The 17,867-nt window shown below is 39.4% G+C and overlaps 1 protein-coding gene across 7 annotated transcripts in view; it reads right to left on the minus strand.

The window, feature by feature from the left end:
* The window catches only part of htr2cl1 (5-hydroxytryptamine (serotonin) receptor 2C, G protein-coupled-like 1), a 131,298-nt gene that overhangs the window by 64,160 nt on the left and 49,271 nt on the right, over positions 1 to 17,867 (minus strand). The window lies entirely within an intron of this gene.

The raw sequence follows: 17,867 nt of genomic DNA on the forward strand, positions 1-17,867 counted from the left end.
AAACAAGTGCTAAGTGATTAAACCATAAAATCATAATAAAGTTTAATCATGTTTCAGTTGCTACGAGCAGATATTGTATTGTAAGAGTGGATATTGTAGGCAAAAAACAAATAAAATATATTAACATTGCTTTGCAGATACAGTTTTAATGAACCTGGCAGATAATTACATAAAATATGTTCATATTATGTTGATAAAAATGTAACCTGGGAGGTGTTATATGTCTCTTAAATGTATTTCTAGTTGCAAATTAGTAGTATATGAATGTAATGTTAAGTAGACAGGTACAGTAGTAGTTGGGTTGAGCCCATCGAGGAAGCAAAATGTGACATAATTGCTGCTTTTCTGGATCAAAAGTTGCAGTGACAACAGATATTCTGTAAAGAAATATGATCATCTGCTGTCGTTGTTGCACAACAGTTTATGACTTCCAGTATAGCTGCAAGAGATTGTGGGTATATTACCTGAAAACCAGCCTTGCACTCTTACTACAGAAAAATAAACTAAATCCAGAAATTAAACATTCAACAAGGATGATCTGGTACTTACTCAGAATCCTCCCATTCAGTTCACGCCAACAAAGCGTCGTAGCAACTATTTCCATTGATGCTGTTTTATTGAGGATATTCAGTTCTGGACCATTTTGCAAAGGATCACATACATCCCCGATGCTTTTAGCTTCCTTTGCAGAAGGAAGGACGATTTTTCACAAGGATTTACTGTACTGGAGATGAAGGGTGTGATTGATTTATGATGTTTCAATGCACACACAAACACACACACACAAACAAGTACTGTATATCCAAACACACTGGTGTGGAGGTCAGGTCTCCGCTGATGGATGTTGACGTTAATAAGCGAGGGGGATGGCGATAGCTGCACAGATCCATTTAACCTCCATTCAGCCATAACCTCCAAACCCATTGCTTATTCATTCTATCCCTCCTTTTCTCCTCTTTATACGTCTATTTTTTCCTTCTTCTCAACTGAATTCTACCCCTTTAACCTGCTCCTTATTGCATGCACTGTGTCTGGAGGCCAATTCAATATTCTTGCAGTTATCGTTACCCGTTATTGTGTCAGGTTTCTTCTTCTACTATTATTCACTGTCAGTGTCTCTATCTAACTGTCCTTTTCTTATCTCTTTTTCTTTCTTTTTGGCCTAATTTCATCCGCCACCTTTCTTCATATCCTGTATATTCCTCCTTTCCTTCCTCACACCTTTTTTTTCCCCCAACTTGCCTTTAAATTTCTCCGTCATTCCTCCTGTAAATATTTATTTTTTACTTCCTGTCATCCCCTAATCTCAACTCTGAACCATCTAAGCCTTTCTCTCAGTCTCATGTCTCCTTTCCTCTCCATCATTTCAGTCATCCCGTCTTTGCGTCTCCTTCCTGTCTTCTCTTAATTTCATCTTCCTTGTCGCCCGCCTCCCTCTCTATTCATCACCCCTTTCCTCCTAGCCCTCTCTTTCCTCCATCTATCCATTACTCCGCCCTCCGTCCCTTTCTCTAATTGGTCTCCTGGAGGTCTTTGACCATTAAGACCCCTCCAGACCCCCTCTGATTGCCCTTGACTGTGCTCGACCTAAAATCCATCTGCGGCTTCATCTCCAACTAATCAAGCGGCGAGAAATAGGACCGCCGGCGCGGAAGGGCCCTTATGCTGAATGTTATTAAGATGTTGAGCTGAGGACCCTGAATGCATACTATATATATACATATGCACACACACACCCAAAAACATAGGTCAAGACTAACTCATATACAAAAGATGAGGGTATATCAAGAATCAGACAATGGAAAAACAGACATTTGCACACATAAATGAAGCAAAGGGAAGATACAAACATACTTAAAGGAACACACACACACACACACACACACACACAGGTGGGTGGAAATCAGGTCGCCGGCTGTAAGCAGCGGTGATGGAAAGTCAGGGAATAGAAATGAGACAGTACAAAGAATAAGAAATGAAAGTAGCAGATGACTCAGATGGAGGAAAAAAAAAGGAGGAGAGCAGCAAACAACCTTATTTAGACTGAGCCCGAAAAAGATGAAGGAGATCTGAGATAATGTTGCTTTTGAAGGATTTTTGACCATGTAGTGTGTCAAATACATCATATGGCCAAAAGTATGCGGACACCTGTATGCATGTACTTTTGGTTTGGTGATGTTTGCAGGTTTGGACAAGACTAAAGCTACATTGATATCTCAGACTATAGCGTTCCTTCCAGAGTTGCGGGAACAGTTTAGGGAAAACTCTTTCCTGTTTCACCATGACGGTGCTCCTCTGCTTTAAGAAGTCTGTAAAGAGACTTGTTTGACCAGTTTAATGTGGAAGCACTGTGGTGTGGAAGAGCCCTGACCTCAACTGTGAGCCTCCATTATCAATGACCACTTGTTGAAAGCTTTCACCAGAAACATAGAGGCCATTATGGCAGATTGATCCTGATGGTTTTTGAATCACATGGGAGAGCAGCAAACAACCTTATTTAGACTGAGCCTGAAAAAGATGAAGGAGATCTGAGATAGTGTTGCTTTTGAAGGATTTTTGATCATGTAGTGTGTCAAATACATCATATGGCCAAAAGTATATGGACAGCTGGATGCTTTTTACAGGTTTGGACAAGACTCCTTCGTTCCAGTTAAGATTAATCTTAAAGCTACATCGATATCTCAGACTATAGCGTTCCTTCCAGAGTTGTGGGAACAGTTTAGGGAAAACCCTTTCCTGTTTCACCATGACGATGCTCCTGAGCTTTAAGAAGTCTGTAAAGAGACTTGTTTGACCAGTTTAATGTGGAAGCACTGTGGTTTGGAAGAGCCCTGACCTCAACTGTGAGCCTCCATCATCAGTGGCCACTTGTTGAAAGCCTTCGCCGGAAGTATAGAGGCCATTATAGCAGATTGATCCTGATGGTTTTTGAATCACATGGGTCTAATGTTCGAGTGTCGACATACTTTTGTAGTGCTATAATCTTCACAAAAAGGTCTTATTTAACAAATAATTCAATGACATTTTCTAGTATTTTACTATATTGGTTTTGATGGGTTTTGTTGCTTTACTGTCTTTTATAGATTCGTCTCATGTTACATAATTATTTAAACTTTAATGATCTTCATCTGTTTTACTGTAAAGTACTTTTTACCTTTGATTAGAAAAGTCATGGTAAAATTAATAGTTTAAACCATCAATTTTTTTTAAAGTTCACTTGAAACTGATGAAACAAGATGCACTTTCTTGTTTTTTTCCATCAGCAGACAGATGGAGTCCAGTCGTCATGGAGATGGTTAAGTTATCGCTGATGGCAGTATAGCATGTGATTGTATGTGTGGTTGAATATGTAAAGAATGAGTGAACAAAACATCATAACTGGCTAAAAGCTCAAGAAAAAAACAAACATGTGGACTCGACATGTGGAAGCTTGTGAGAAGAATATTTTGTCAAGCTGCTATTTCAAGTTAGGAATGAATCTTGATATAATAATATATGATAATCCAGGACTGTGACTATCTCTGCATCTGTTGTTGTCGCTTTAAATTTCCGTTGTTAGCAAATAAATCAGCAACTACATGTTGGCGTTCACAAATGATCTATTATCCCTTTAAAATGAGCTATTATCAGTCATTTCTTTCAAGTGTGACATATTTCCTTTCCCCGCGGTGTTCTTTCATGCTTGATATTTGAAGCGTAACAGTTTATTGCATCATATAAACTGCTGTCACTGCTGCTTTGACAGTAAACAACTGCAAAAGGATGAGTTCACCTCACTCAGCTATTACCTCTCGTATCTTTTTTTTTTTTTTTTTGAAGCTTCCTCTGTTTTTTTCCATCTTTATAAATTTCATTTTCTCTCTCCCAGTGATTGCTTTGTTTATGAGTCTTGCGCCGGCTCATCACTGTCCATCTGCCACTTGGCAAATTCAATTTAATTGGCCTTTATTGGTACACAAACACACAACAAGACGCAATCCAGCTAACAAGGCGAGGAACAAGACAAGTCGGACGGCAAATCCACATCTGTTCATGTGTCTGTTTGTCTCTTAATTTACCTCCATTAAAGGAAGAAGATTTACGTTGTGCAAGCAGGAAAACATAAGTTTGAGGGTTTTACTTTTGTATTCGCATAAACAAGAGATACCCAGCAATACACACACACACACACACACACACACACACACACATATACACACACATACATAGGTGGGGGGTAATGCACCATGAAATGAAATACGCAGCAGGGTTTTGGTAAAGGCCTTCCAATCAGTCAGAGCTCTGTCACTCAAAAAAATGGTGTCTTTGTGTGTGTGTGTGTGTTTCCTTTTCTGTCGTCCTTGTGTATATTTGTGCATTTAATCTGTGTGTGTCTTTATGTTTTATTGCTTAGGCTGCATTTACACCAGATCCAGGAATGCAGGAAAAACGGCAGTCCTCCCATGAATGGGGGTAGTGTGTGCAGACCGCATGGAGTGCAGCAAAAAGCGGTCGTGCAAGAAGAAGTTGAACCAGAATCAGCTATTTCCGAAATGCAACCTGATGTCACGCTGCAGTGGCCAATCACGTAAACCGGCGATCTGACCGAAGAAGCCCACGGGAAGAAAAACCTTGTTTTCTTGTTGACTTTGTTGTCGGCTTCCTGACGCATTTTAAATAATATGAGAGAAAAGAGACAGAGGGAGAGAGCACCAGCGAGCTGAGAGCGAGAGAGAGCAACGGTGGTCGAGCGAGCTAGAGAGTGAATGAAGAGAGGGAGCGGCAGTAGTGAGAACAAAGCCCTGAATCAGAGAAATACAAAGTTATGTTCTAAAGCACAAATAAACACATCCACAGCTCCGCATAACCCTGCAGGAAGATGCTACATTACTAGATTTGGTGTGAATGCAGCTTTACTCTAACCTTCCTCTTTAAGGGCATTTAAGCCGTCTCAGGATCACAGTTCATAGTCAGTTGAGAAAGTCTAAGAAAGAAGACAGCATCAATAGTTAATGGTTTTGGCTTTTACTGTAAAGTCTTAAAGGTTGTAGATGTTCTTCTCACAAGCCTTTGAGGTCTCGACTGTGGTATTTTTTTAGGTGAGCTTCATGGTTAAGTGCTCAAAGGTAAGAATGGTAATGAAATACCAGCGAGAAAGGAATTCACATCCTCAAGTATATTTATTAACGCTGTCATACACGTCAAAGATAGAGGGAAGAGAAAGAGGGAGAGCTACAGAGAGAGAGAGAGAGAGAGAGAGAGAGAGAGAGTGAGCTATAGTGATTAAAAATGTAAATAAATCAATTACAGCTGTTGTGTGTATGCCCCTGAGGTTAGTAAATAGCAGGCTGGCGGTGATGGATCACTGTGTCATCCTCAGTGAGATACACACACAAACACACACACACACACACACACTACTGTAATTAGAGTCCAGGAGGCGCAATTAAGGCTGAAATGATAGTTGTGATTATATGACCTGATACTCTGAGATAATTTAGCCATGACTACTCGTAAGGATTGGCTGAACTGATAAAGAAATATTTCAGTATTGTCAATATGTTTCTATTTTCTGATAGTTTAGAGTGTCTTCAAATGATTTGATAGTTCATTTGAAGACACTCTTATTGGGGAAATTTATATTGGCACCACAGAAATGTAACAGTCCACCGCTGTTGTGGTAGCACTGGTGTAAGTTAAGAACAATATTTTCCTGCTTTTGAACTTTATTAAAAGATTAATTTTATGAGATATCATCTGTTTTTTTTATAAACAGTAAGTTAACAAAGTATAGAGATGGTTTAAGATGCTAAATTTGTTGATTTTGCTAGTTTGCTAGTTGCCTTGCTACTTATCCTGTTAGCAGATGCTGAACTGCTGAATTGTTAGCTTAGCCATTGTAATTATGTTAGCTTTTTACTCTGTTAGCTGATGCTCAATCACAAATAGCTTGGTTGTTGCTGTGCTAATATTATGCTAGCTTCATGCCCTGTTAGCAGATGTATGTTGATTTATTAATGGACACATAATGAATTCAAGGGATACAATGTTTAAATGAGAATGCTTATTCCAACATGATGCAAATTTACTTCAAATCAAGACATCCACAAAACATGTAACAATAAATTTATACAATAAAATCAAAATTTAAACCAAATTTTCACACAAAAAAATAAATATCCAAATCAAAAATGCTTAAAACTCAAAAAATTGCTTTGTTTATTGTTTCTTCAGTTGCATGTTTGAGCTTCACTGTGCAGAATGATGTTTGTGCAGAGTTTGATGCTATAAGGCTGGTTTCACATTCATCTGCTGAAGAGGAAAGTTTCTCTGAGCTCATCGAAAATCTGAGTCTAATCCTATGAGCAGGATTTGTGACATCACAGCTAGTTTAGAGCCAGTTGTGGCCCAGTACGAGGGTGGACTTCACAGTGAAGCCAGAGACATCTTGTGTCCCCCAGTTTAACTTTTGAAATGAAAGGAGCAATTTGGGGTTCAGTATCTTGCTCAAGGACACTTGGACATGTGGACTGGAGGAGCCGGGGATTGAACTGATGATCTTCCAATTAGTGGACAACCCACTCTACCTCCTGAGCTGCAGCTGTAGTATAACATACATTTTAAAAATGTGTGGTGAGGATCTTTAAGTACAACAAGAGCAAGCATGTAATCATCTTCACCCTACTGTACTAGCTCGTCTTTGTTAAAGTAGCCTGATCAGTGCTGCAAGATTTGACTGACACCAAATGGTCCAATCAGAGTCTTGAACTTGTCCTCTTGTCATAAAAGTACATATACAGCTTGGTCACATGTCACATACTCATCAGTGGGTTTGTGTTGTGGTGCTAGAAAGACATTTGGACCCTCAGAGCCTCCCTATTATGTTTTGTAGATAAATATGAGTGCAAGATAAAAACTTAAGTATTTGCGCTTAAGGTGTTTGGTTCTTTTTATTGAGGAGGGGAAACTGTCCAAATGCTATAAAAAAGCAGCCTGAATATTCACAAGCCACCCAGAACTGCCTAATCACATAATAAGTAGCCCAGCTGGGAGTAAAACCATCCAATTTGGCAACACTGTCGCTGACATTAGATTCAATTTTACATCAGTTTTGTGCCCTGTAAGTTTATGTTGGTCACTAGCTTGTTCTAATTGCTGGCACTATTAGATGATATTCTCATTCAGGCCAGAAATGGGCATATATTATACTTTTAGTAGCCTCCCACCTGGAGACCCTTAATAAATCGGTCTGGAAACACCCCTAATTAAGATAAAGAGTATGTTTAATATACAGTATATTCTGTATATAATTTAATCCTGCAGCCTTAATCACCCACATTTACAAAGAAAAATCACCTCCACAGTGAAGCAATCAGAGAACAAAATGAAATACAAGCTTAAAATATGCTGAGAGGTACAGCTGCTGCTTACAGTTTAAATTGTTTTATTCCACCCCGAAAGATCACAAGTGTTACTTTAAAAAGCTGAAAACAAAGGAAACATATTTGACTAGAGGACGTGTTTAGTGCAAAATTGTTGTTCATAACTGAATAAACTTCCAAGGAGAGACGCTTTATCTGTAAAACCATAAGCTAGCTGACCGTATCAAACAGCATCAGTGACACACACACACACACACACAGAGAGGATCATTTATGAGAGAGCTTGCCTACATACATTTTTGTAAACACTATTATAAAATGCAAATGATTTATAGTCGGCAAAGACAAACAGTACAAATTGCTTTCTCTCTCTCTCTCTCTCTCTATCACACATATTAACCACTCGACCATGGGAACCATCAACTTCAGCATCCGAAAACGTCTGCCGTAGCCAACAATGTGTCACAGAAACAGACGTGAGTTATACCAGATACACACATGTTTCTATACACACACTATCACACGTTCACAAAAGCTAGAGGTGACCCGTCCATACAGAATGAGAATTAGAGAAGAGATGAAGGAAGTGATGCCCAAGCATAACGTTGGCGTCATATGGGGGATGACTGAGCAGTAAAGCCTTTTTATTACGGAGCAGTTTTTCTGAGGCGTCCATTATTGCTGATGAGGATCTTCCTCACTGTCATACAACCGCTGCATTTTCCGCCCTCCTTTTCTATATTGTACTGTCCGTAAACATTTACTTTTCTCAAGTTTGTGATTTACTTTAAATAAGGTACATGAGAAATGGTGTAAACTTCCAGCAAAGTGAGTAGAAGGAGGTGAGACGGAGTCGAAATCAAATCATTGTTCAATTTAAGTGAGATATATTTTCCTGCCGCAGTAAACTAAAAACTAATCATTTTCAATGTGGCCTTAAGTGAAGGTCGTTGTTTCCAAAAAAAGAAAAAAAAAAAAAACCAAACATTAACTTTTCCATCATGAGAAACTGAAGAATCAATAGAGCTCATTCAAATCTCATTTTTTTCTCAGCAACACTGAATAACGCCTGGAGGCTTTGTTCCCTTGAAGGACTTACATTGTACTATGTTGACACCATTGTTTCGTCCAATTATACAACTTTTCTTTTCTTATATGGCGCGCCGGGCTGTCATTAAGTGATTGGTAATGCATTGGGGATGTTTTTTGAGTCACGTACAAGGAGTATTCATTGTGTCCAGAATATATTTAGTAATTTTTTCTTTCTTCCTAGCTCTTTATACTGACCTTGATCAGTGCTGTTTTATTAGTTGTCCTGCTGTAAAGTGTTGGAACTGATGGCGAATGAATGTAGGCGTCTGTGTACTTTTATTTCCCCTTTTTTTCGGTTGGACTGCAATAGCAGGACCAGCCTAACCACACAATATGCTAGTCACCTCATAATTTACCTCCTCACATTTCTTAACATTTCTGTTGCTATGTTCCTCTCCTCTTTCATCTCTTTTTGTCCTCCTGTTCCTCTTTCTACTCACAAAACTCCTTGAATTCTTCTTGACTTCATGTCAGAACAAGATGAATCAGACTTTGTCGCCCAATAAAGTTTTGCTCAAACCCAAAACTCACTCTTTCCCTCCCTCTCCTTTCATCCAAAGGGCAGATGGAGACAGAGAGAAGTTCATCGCCGTAGTGATGGGCATGACATACTGGAGCCTTCACCTTCAATCCACTGGGATAGACACACACGCACGCACACGCACACACATACACACAAAGAGCACGTCATGTAGGTAGCGCTTGACGGCTGCGGTGTGAAGTTTTATTGTGTCGGGTCCTGTCACTAGTCACGTCAAGGAGGAGAGAGGATGAGACGATGATGAGTGGACGAGAGGCGGAGACAGGGGAGGAGAGCGGAGCAAAGATTAATAGCTTTGTGACCTTGCTGTCTGATGCTATTCCATTAAAAAAGAAGGGAGAAGTTTTGCTGGAAAGCAGAGAAAAAAATGCATTACGGTCTCTACAAAGAAACTACAGCGGTATGAAATACCTGAAATAGTCAGAATTACTCAGAATCAGAACTACATTTCCCATAAATGTGTTTGTCTTGTAGCATATTTGTAACTTTGTCTAATGCCGTGTTCATTTCATACCAGTTTCTGACCTGTAAACTTGTAAACAACAAGGTGTTTAATAGTACAGATGGATGCCAATGTTTGTCATACAAGCTAATTAAACCCAACTTTGTGTTGTAGTGTTTTATTGCACAGTATTTTTAACCCTAACACACAATCTGATGACATGCACGCTCACGAGTCTTAAATATGATCATTTTTTCCATCTTTACCATCCATCTTACTGTATATGACTTTAACGCAATGTTAAAATTCATCACCTTATCAGTTTAAATGTGAATATTTTATGTGAATACTTGCTGGTCAACTGGCTCTCATTGATTGAGAACAAAATACAAACATGTGGAGCCATATGAGCATGACTGACATGTGCGTGAGCGACTATATAGGTTGCAAAGAAGAAGAAAACAAGGGTCTGTCTTCCACTACAGTTCTTAAGTGGTTCAGCATCAATTTGTGAGGGATTTTATTTCTTGCCAACGACAGAATAATGACACTAATGATGTTATGACATATCATCAAGTCCTCCAAATTACACTACAAAATACTATGTATCATCTGTAATTGTTCTCCAGAATGACACTTTTCTGATCTGACGCCTCTATTGTTCATTTTTCAGTCCCTTCTAAAAACCATTATTGTTGCAAAATACACCAAATTTTCTGACCTGACAACACGTTTCTACAAGTCCCTGCGAGGTTTTGTTCATGGAATGTAAACATTTTTGGGGCGTTTGCTAAAAACAAGTTGTTTTTTCTTGGATAAACCAGTTTCTGTCTTTACCACAGTTTAACTGGAACCATCTCCAGCTACCTCACTCAGGTCAAACGCCCTCAGAGAAAAGCTCCTTCTGCTTCAGAGCAACGGCGCCCTGTTCCTGCTTTCGGCAGCAGATTTCTTTTACTATCTGAACCTGACTTCATAGTGTACAGTGGAGTTTAGATATCTGCAGGTGCTGACAAATTTACACAACTTTAAATCTGCTTTTCGTACCACTTTTTGGGTTTGTAGGCTGCACTCCAAATGCAGTTTTATTATATTTTCTATCCTTATGCTTATACACCGGCTGCAGCATGATGAATGGCTTTACCAAATGTTAAAAGATCTATTCTCCAAAAGGAAAATAAATTATTGAGGAAAAACTGACCATGAATAGTTGCAGAAGCAGAGACTATGCTTTTTCAAGGTTGCTGCAGAATTTATAACCCAATATAATAGTTTTATCCAGGAAATATTTCTCCGCTTGTCAGTTTTCCTTGATCTTAGATTTGTTTTTAATGCTTTGTACTAATACAATTTTTTCAGGCTTTGTTTTGGAAGCGTTAAAAGTGTGGAGCGCTTGTGGATGTGATTCTTTTAATGCTGCGACAACTTTGTCAGAGAGGCAGCAGATTAAGAGCTGAGAGTTTCTAACGCTGTAAATCTCTTCCTGAAAGCTCGAAAGCCCGTTTGTCTCAGCTGAGTGATTTTTGAAGCCAAAGTTCAAGAAACAGAAAACGGTGAGATTTTATTTTTTTACTCTTTCAAAAGATAAGACAACAAAAATAACACAGATGCCACTGAAAAAAAAAATGGGATCGGCCAATGCTGGGAGGGAGCTGCAATGACTTTACAAGGCATTATGTTTTCCTGCACTCTACTCTGTGTGTGTGTGTGTTTACTTTTCAGAAGATTACTTTGAAAGGCACAGATACATTCGTACGCTCACAGAGATGTTGCCTTATACAGACATTGCGGCTTTCTCTGACTTCAAAAGGAGAGCAGTACACACACAAACACATAGCAGCAAACACAAAGGTCTCTTCATGCTCACGTTGCCATAACAGTCGACCGGCTTCGGCTGCCTTTTGAAACAACGGCGGTGATGAAAATAAGTCACTGAGACTACAATTTTATGCTGACTGTATCATCCTATTTGACACTCTCCACTGTTTACACCTTCTCTTTGTCTCACACACACAGACACGTAACACTCCATGTGGGATTCGTGCTCATATTTAACGAGGGGCGTTGAGTGTGTAGATCCCCGTTTTCCATCGATTGGACGGTCAACAGGGGAGATGCGTTCAATGATTTATGCTAATGACCAGAAACCCCTTTATCCCACTTCAACAGGACTGTGTCTCCTCTCTCTTTCTCCCTCTTCTCTTGTCCTCTGACGCTCCTCACACTGCTTGATTTGAGTTTTTTTCCAGAGACCTTCTGTTTTATCACAAAAAGACTTTGAGGAAGAGAAAGAAAGAGGGAAGAGCTCCGTGCGTGCAGCTTTGTGTCTGTGAGTGTGTGAGTGGGTGTGTGTGTGCCTACACTATGTGCTTCAATGTGTGTGTGTGTGTGTGTGTGTGTGTGTGTGTAGGCAGCCCTCGGAGGAGTTTTACTCAGCATTCTGACAGAGCCTTCCACTCTTAAACAGGAACATTAATGGAGATTAAACAAAACCACACACTTACACACTTCCTCCCTCTCATATACGCGCACCTCCTTACTGACACTTTCTTTATGCGCCTGCTTTCATTATAAAAAACTACTTAAACCGAGTGCGGCTGACAAAACACCCCACCGCCACCACCACCACCTCTTCTCTCTGAGGAGGAGCGGAAGAGAGGAAGGCGTGAAGAGGAGGAGAAGAAAAAATTTTGGTCATTTTAATTGCAAAACTTGTTAGCCTTTTTTCTCTGTCATTAGTGCCTTATTAGCATGTCATTACAAAGCCAGACGGTGTTTGATAGACAGCCTGGAGGGAAGCAATTAGTTTGTGGGTATATATATGTGTGTGTGTGTGTGTGTGTGTGTTATGCAGACAGCCTTTAATTTGTGTTTACAACATATTAAGATGAAAAGTGTGAGTATCTATCGAGACATCTTTGCTGGGTGTTATTAAGCTAGCATTGTCGCCAATATTCCTAACATTCACATTCACATAATAATGAAGGAGGTTTGGTTGCTTTGCTCAAGGGCATGACTTTATCATCAGCATGGGAGCTTCTAAGTTTCTCTCTCCATTCATCTTAAGTCAGTTCAGTGGCTGAACATCACGAACACATATCATCAAGGATTTAGTGACACATGTCTGCCCTCTACATAAAAATAAAGAGGGTGTGAGGAGTTAATTAGGGTTTATCCACCCAGCGGGGGCATAGTGATGGGTTGTCAACTGTGTGTCCCAAACTTGAAGAACTCATTCAAGTTGATTACCTGTTGTTTTTATTGGCAATCAGAAGCCTGTGGGGGGGTGAGTGTTGTGGTTAATGTGCTGCTAATTAATAACTGATTGCCCACTTAACGCGCAAACACTTTATCGCCAGAAGAAAAATTTCAAAACCAGAGCGCTGCTGCAAGTGTTCTTGACTCGCAGCCCTGTCAGAGAGGAGTAGCCTAATGTCATTGAAATTAATAGGAATGAGTGCAGATTCTGTGCAGCTCCATACAGATTTGGGGTAAAGATGGATAGGTTTTCTCTTGGAATAGTGGCAAATAATTGCTGTCATGCTGTCTTTATTTATAAATTCAGCCAAAGCAAAAAATATTACATGCCAACAAGGCTGGGAATTCAGCCAGATACTGTAGGTACATCAGAACAATGCTAATTTGCTTGAATAGAAACATTAATAAATAAATAAAATGGATAATCTTCATTAAACATGTTCAAACAAGTCTAACTAAATGCTAACATTTATATCAGTGTTAGGTTAAGTGATTAACCTGATGTGATAAGTGTTTCAGCACCATGGACAGCGTCATAACACTGCAGAAAAATACACCTGTCTCAATGAGTACATGAGCACCATGGATAGCTTCACCCTACTGCAGAGAAATATACTTATCACAATGAGTGCAGTACATCAGCACTGTGGACAGTACCATAGCAGAAGACAAGAGGAATATGTTGACTCAAGGCCCGTGCATCCATTTCTAAGACGTGACCTGACTGAACCTGACTCAAACACAACCCAAGACTATAAGCTTTTTATAATGGTCCCTATATGCTTGTTAATAGCTTGTCATGCTAATGAAACACCTTTTTTACACTCTTCTTTCCCTCTCACTACTGGGGATTGTGTATTAACTTGCAAGACATGCAACACATTGATGCAGCAGTCTGGCAAAGTCATTGAAAGACAACTACCCAAGATGAAACCTGTTCATTTGACAGGACTTGACGTGCTCAGGTCGAGTAACAGAACTCTACTGCAGGCAAAATAAAAGTTCACTTCAAGGCCGACTCATTGTTAGTGGGTTGGCGATAAACCTGCTGTGATAAGTGTGTTAGTGCCAAGGACTTTGTCATAATGCTGCAGAGAAACGCACCTGCCACAGAGCATAAATCAGCACCACGGACAGCTTCATATCGCTGCAGAGAAACATACCTGTCATGATTTGTGTGTCAGCACCATGGATAGCGAAAGGCAAAGTGAAAAATAAAGTAAAAATATAAAAAAATGAATGTGTTAGTACCATGGATAGTGTCAAAGAAATGTAGAGAAATACGTCAGTCTCAACGAGTGTGTCAGCACCAAGGACAGCTTCATAGTGCAATGACTAAATGAGCACTGTGGATAATTCATCACACAACAGAGGTACAGTATATAGTCTATCTCACCGCCAACACATGTGGTCTGCAGCCGGCATCACCAGCTAGGAGGTAGTAAGCTTCAGTCAGTATTTAGAGCAAAATGTATCCCACAATTCACCACGTCTACTGTGTAACACCAATCCAGTCCAGACCAGTTGGTGCAGTTATGTAGTCTATAAGCTCATTTTAGGACTGCAAGTCATAACCAAGACACAAAGAAGCTACCAAACACTACATTTCTATGGAAAAACCTCCACTGTTGGTTACCTTAATACCAAAAAATCAATTCTTCTTTATGAGACGGATAAGAATAAAGTTGCAAAGTTGAGAAATATGTTTCTTCCCTAAAATTTGTATCTGACAGAAACCATTTAAAATAATGTTGTCAAGTCTACTCTCTATGGAGAGAGACCTCTCTGGGGCGGCTGTGGCTCAGGAGGTTGAGCGGGTCGTCCACTAATCAGAAGATTGGTGGTTCAATCCCCGGCTCCTCCAGTCCGCATCTTGAAGTGTCCTTAGGCAAGATACTGACCCCAAATTGCTCCCGAAGGCTGTGCCATCGGTGTATATGTGTATGAATCACCGTTAGAAATCCTGATGAGCAGGTTGGCACCTTGCATGGCAGCCTCTGCCATCAGTATATGAATGTGTGTGTGAATGGGTGAATGTTGGCACCCAGTATAAAGCGCTTTGAGTGGTTGGAAGATGAGAAAAGCGCTATTTAAATACAGAACATCTAAATAGGCTGTTTTTTTGTCACACATCATGATGAAATAAAGCTTCTCATTAAGCTATTTATATAAGAATAGCAATTACACAACATAAAAAGCTGTCAAATTATAGCATAGTATTATAAGGAATTAGTCCTCAGATACTGTTAGTGTGCCAGCTGCTAGAAACATGACGCCTTTAAAGCTTATTCTAAGGTCATAGCAAAGCCCTCGGAGCCCTCTGCCTGCATTTTGGCTTGACAAACACATCAGAAAGATATTGGCTATCTATCTAAATGCCCCGGTCGTGCCCCGGTCATTAAGAAAAAAAGCCTTAGATACTGCTCTCAAAAGAAATAGACACAATTCATAGAAAATGACTATCTCAAGAGCTGTAAAGCATAATTAAGCTGAGTGAGTGAAGGGGAGTGAAGTGTCTCCGTGCTAACTGATTGGATTGGCTTCTTGATGACCGTGATGCTGCAGCTTTGGCACCATATGGGCAAAACAAGCTGGCACAGAAAAAGAAAGAGAGAAAGAAAGAAAGAGAGAGAGAGCACAGATGAAACTACGGTACAAGGCGGTTAAATATAACTTCATTCATATTTGACTCTGAATCATAATTGAAAAAGTTTGCTCACCAAAAACAAAAGTTATCTGTTACCTGGCAACAAGAAAGTGAAGAACCTATTCTTCTGCATTTCTTGACCCTTAGATAAAACATACGGCGTGTCACACATAAAGATGGCCGCCATTTTTAGGGAGCATGTGGAACAGACAAAGATTTATGTCACTAACGTTTTCTTTCTCGACTTACAATAAATGGTGTATGCGGCAATGAAAATGAACACTACTAGCGTGGATGAACTGATGCAGCAGGCGTGACAGAGACCAAAGGAAAATTGACTTGAGAAATAGAGTCTCTTAGTCTCCCTCTTTACTTTCCTCCTCATTTTGCAGCAGCCTTTGGTTCACAGTTGACCTCCATAAGAGGATCTCTGAAGGGTAAAATTGTTTCTAAAGGTAAAATGTTTCTGTGATTGAATGGGACTATTCTTTTTTTTTTTTTTTGGGTGGAATGATTGTCGAATCTAGTTGCAATCATGTATAAGCACCCAAAAGAGTGAAAAAGGTCATGTCATTGAGTTTTCATGTTTAAACAAGAGCGCTCACTCGAGTAGCGCTTTCTTATATCTTTAAAAATGTCAGAATATTGAGACTTTTTCTTGTTTAGTTATCAGTCTCTCTTTTAGAATCACACATCTCTGAATGAATAATAATATTAATATCAAATCAAATATTGTTATTTTATATTATATTATTATATATTAGATTATATTATTAATCATCAATATTTAACCCTTTCATGCATAGTGGTCACTACAGCGGACAGCTATTCAAAAGCTGTTTTCTTATATATATGCATGGGGTTTTAATGGTATAGTTGGACATCAGCCAACACAGTGGACTCTAGTGTGTCATCCCATACACTGTCATCCATTGGCCAGCCTTTGTAACCATAGACTGTAATAGCTCAAAACCAAGATGGCCGCCTGCCAGCGACTCAGGAATATCTTGCCAATCCTTCTATAGTAATAGACCCTTGCAGGTAAATAAAATTTTGTAACATCAAGTAACAACTAAGGAGTAATACAATTGTTAAAATTTCCAAGTATTGATTTTATGTTTGGAGAAAATGACAATTAATCATCTGTCCACTCAGTTGAACAAACTCCTTGAAAAATGCGTTCAAATATTTTTTTTCATGCCTAAAGAGGAATAAAAACACTTCCTGACTGAGGTTATCATAATTCATGCATGAAAGGGTTAAGACAGTTTTGGAGCCTCTTTCTAAGCTTTTGCTGTCAGAAGGGAAGAGATTTAAAAAAAACACACTCATATAGAGGTAATCTGTGTTTTAGTAGTGTGTTCGTCCCTTGAGGAAGTTCACTGACTCACACACGTTTTTATCAGATAGATCCACACTTCATTATGGCGGATCCCTACAGAAAAACACACAGATTTTGCGCCTTTAGCTACAGTGAAGAAGTAATTAAAGGTAGTACTTCTGCTGCAGATTCTAATTGATTCTGGCTTTAGGATCAAAGATATCGTCAATATACTCGTTTGTTTATGTGCAATCGCTGTCTACAACAAGTATGAAACTGAGGAAGGAGGACACAAACAGATTAAAAAAAAAACATTCAGAGAGGTTTATTTGACCTTCATGCTCTGGTGAAAGTGTATAGATAGAAAGAACAAGAGAGGGAGGGAGAGAAAGAGAGATAGAGGAGCAAGAAAGTGGAAAGGAAAGCTCCTCCACACCTGAGGGCTAAAGACACTAATTAACTCGAGAGACATGACCTTTCTCTCCTCCTCCCTGAGAGAGAACATGCATGTATATGTGTGTGTGTGTGTGTGTGTGTGTATTTTAAATCAATACAATGGCATAGTCATCAAAGCCAGATGGAGCCAGTACATCATGTCTCATCTTCATGTGAGAGATAGAAAGCAAGAGGTATTAAGAGCTGGAGGGGAATAGAAAGAGAGAAGTCCTCGATTTTAAAAACCAGCTGGGTTAAAAGTCTCATTAAAAACATGTTAACAATGTCAGTGTATGTGTCTGTGGGTCATATGTCTTTGTGAGGACGAATGTGAGTTTTAGAACGTGAACGTGAACATGTTTTAGCTGATCCTCATGTTTCAGTCGGTTGTTTGAGGACCGACAGCTAAATGGTTTAAGCTAACAGTAAGGTTTAAGGTATGGATGAAATACATACAAAGAAGAATTGTCTGACAAAAGCCTTGTTCTGACATACATAAAAAACACAATAAATCTTAAAATCAGGCAACAACAAACCAGAACAAAACAGGCTTAGTTACCAAGAAATTTATCAAGAACTCTCTCCATCTGCTGTTCCTTCCTTCCTGGAGGGTTGTACCACAAAACTGCAGCAGTATGTATGTTGACTCATGCTCCTCTCATCAAGGCCTAACTATATTTAAATAATCCTTCACAACTATGTTTAAGGTTAAGGTTTTTAACGGCGAAATTTAAGACCAAAGCTAATTTATTTCAATGGAATCGCTGCGA

Source organism: Thunnus maccoyii, chromosome 22 (genome assembly GCF_910596095.1).
Source record: "Thunnus maccoyii chromosome 22, fThuMac1.1, whole genome shotgun sequence".
Classification (NCBI taxonomy): Eukaryota; Metazoa; Chordata; class Actinopteri; order Scombriformes; family Scombridae; genus Thunnus; species Thunnus maccoyii.